Source organism: Salvelinus namaycush, chromosome 5, assembly GCF_016432855.1.
Source record: "Salvelinus namaycush isolate Seneca chromosome 5, SaNama_1.0, whole genome shotgun sequence".
Lineage (NCBI taxonomy): Eukaryota > Metazoa > Chordata > Actinopteri > Salmoniformes > Salmonidae > Salvelinus > Salvelinus namaycush.
Genome location: NC_052311.1, coordinates 69,934,315 through 69,937,377, shown reverse-complemented (window position 1 = coordinate 69,937,377; position 3,063 = coordinate 69,934,315).

Below are 3,063 nucleotides of genomic sequence, written 5' to 3'. Positions count from 1 at the left end.
GACAGCCATGTCCAGACAACTGTAAAGAATAACAACAGCCATGTCCAGACAACTGTAAAGAATACCAACAGACAGCCATGTCCAGACAACTGTAAAGAATACCAACAGATAGCCATGCCCAGACAACTGTAAAGAATAACAACAGCCATGTCCAGACAACTGTAAAGAACAACAACAGACAGCCATGTCCAGACAACTGTAAAGAATAACAACAGCCATGTCCAGACAACTGTAAAGAACAACAACAGACAGCCATGTCCAGACAACTGTAAAGAACAACAACAGACAGCCATGTCCAGACAACTGTAAAGAATACCAACAGACAGCCATGTCCAGACAACTGTAAAGAATAACAACAGACAGCCATGTCCAGACAACTGTAAAGAATAACAACAGACAGCCATGTCCAGACAACTGTAAAGAATAACAACAGACAGCCATGTCCAGACAACTGTAAAGAATAACAACAGCCATGTCCAGACAACTGTAAAGAACAACAACAGACAGCCATGTCCAGACAACTGTAAAGAATACCAACAGACAGCCATGTCCAGACAACTGTAGAGAATACCAACAGACAGCCATGTCCAGACAACTGTAAAGAATAACAACAGACAGCCATGTCCAGAAAACTGTAAAGAATAACAACAGACAGCCATGTCCAGACAACTGTAAAGAATAACAACAGACAGCCATGTCCAGACAACTGTAAAGAAAAACAACAGCCATGCCCAGACAACTGTAAAGAATAACAACAGACAGCCATGTCCAGACAACTGTAAAGAATAACAACAGACAGCCATGTCCAGACAACTGTAAAGAATAACAACAGCCATGTCCAGACAACTGTAAAGAATAACAACAGACAGCCATGTCCAGACAACTGTAAAGAATACCAACAGCCATGTCCAGACAACTGTAAAGAATACCAACAGACAGCCATGTCCAGACAACTGTAAAGAATACCAACAGACAGCCATGTCCAGACAACTGTAAAGAATAACAACAGACAGCCATGTCCAGACAACTGTAAAGAATAACAACAGCCATGTCCAGACAACTGTACAGAATAACAACAGACAGCCATGTCCAGGCAACTGTAAAGAATAACAACAGACAGCCATGTCCAGACAACTGTAAAGAATAACAACAGACAGCCATGTCCAGACAACTGTAAAGAATAACAACAGCCATGTCCAGACAACTGTAAAGAATACCAACAGACAGCCATGTCCAGACAACTGTAAAGAATACCAACAGACAGCCATGCCCAGACAACTGTAAAGAATAACAACAGCCATGTCCAGACAACTGTAAAGAACAACAACAGACAGCCATGTCCAGACAACTGTAAAGAATAACAACAGCCATGTCCAGACAACTGTAAAGAACAACAACAGACAGCCATGTCCAGACAACTGTAAAGAACAACAACAGACAGCCATGTCCAGACAACTGTAAAGAATACCAACAGACAGCCATGTCCAGACAACTGTAAAGAATAACAACAGACAGCCATGTCCAGACAACTGTAAAGAATAACAACAGACAGCCATGTCCAGACAACTGTAAAGAATAACAACAGACAGCCATGTCCAGACAACTGTAAAGAATAACAACAGCCATGTCCAGACAACTGTAAAGAACAACAACAGACAGCCATGTCCAGACAACTGTAAAGAATACCAACAGACAGCCATGTCCAGACAACTGTAGAGAATACCAACAGACAGCCATGTCCAGACAACTGTAAAGAATAACAACAGACAGCCATGTCCAGAAAACTGTAAAGAATAATAACAGACAGCCATGTCCAGACAACTGTAAAGAATAACAACAGACAGCCATGTCCAGACAACTGTAAAGAAAAACAACAGCCATGCCCAGACAACTGTAAAGAATAACAACAGACAGCCATGTCCAGACAACTGTAAAGAATAACAACAGACAGCCATGTCCAGACAACTGTAAAGAATAACAACAGCCATGTCCAGACAACTGTAAAGAATAACAACAGACAGCCATGTCCAGACAACTGTAAAGAATAACAACAGCCATGTCCAGACAACTGTAAAGAATACCAACAGACAGCCATGTCCAGACAACTGTAAAGAATACCAACAGACAGCCATGTCCAGACAACTGTAAAGAATAACAACAGACAGCCATGTCCAGACAACTGTAAAGAATACCAACAGACAGCCATGTCCAGACAACTGTAAAGAGTTCCAACAGACAGCCATGTCCAGACAACTGTAAAGAGTACCAACAGACAGCCATGTCCAGACAACTGTAAAGAATACCAACAGACAGCCATGTCCAGACAACTGTAAAGAATAACAACAGCCATGTCCAGACAACTGTAAAGAATACCAACAGACAGCCATGTCCAGACAACTGTAAAGAATAACAACAGACAGCCATGTCCAGGACAACTGTAAGAATAACAACAGACAGCCATGTCCAACAACTGTAAAGAATACCAACAGCCATGTCCAGACAAACTGTAGAGAATACCAACAGACAGCCATGTCCAGACAACTGTAGAGAATACCAACAGACAGCCATGTCCAGACCAACTGTAAAGAATAACAACAGACAGCCATGTCCAGACAACTGTAAAGAATAACAACAGACAGCCATGTCCAGACAACTGTAAAGAATACCAACAGACAGCCATGTCCAGACAACTGTAAAGAGTTCCAACAGACAGCCATGTCCAGACAACTGTAAAGAGTTCCAACAGACAGCCATGTCCAGACAACTGTAAAGAATACCAACAGACAGCCATGTCCAGACAACTGTAAAGAATAACAACAGCCATGTCCAGACAACTGTAAAGAATACCAACAGACAGCCATGTCCAGACAACTGTAAAGAATAACAACAGACAGCCATGTCCAGACAACTGTAAAGAATAACAACAGACAGCCATGTCCAAACAACTGTAAAGAATACCAACAGCCATGTCCAGACAACTGTAGAGAATACCACAGACAGCCATGTCCAGACAAACTGTAGAGAATACCAACAGACAGCCATGTCCAGACAACTGTAAAGAAT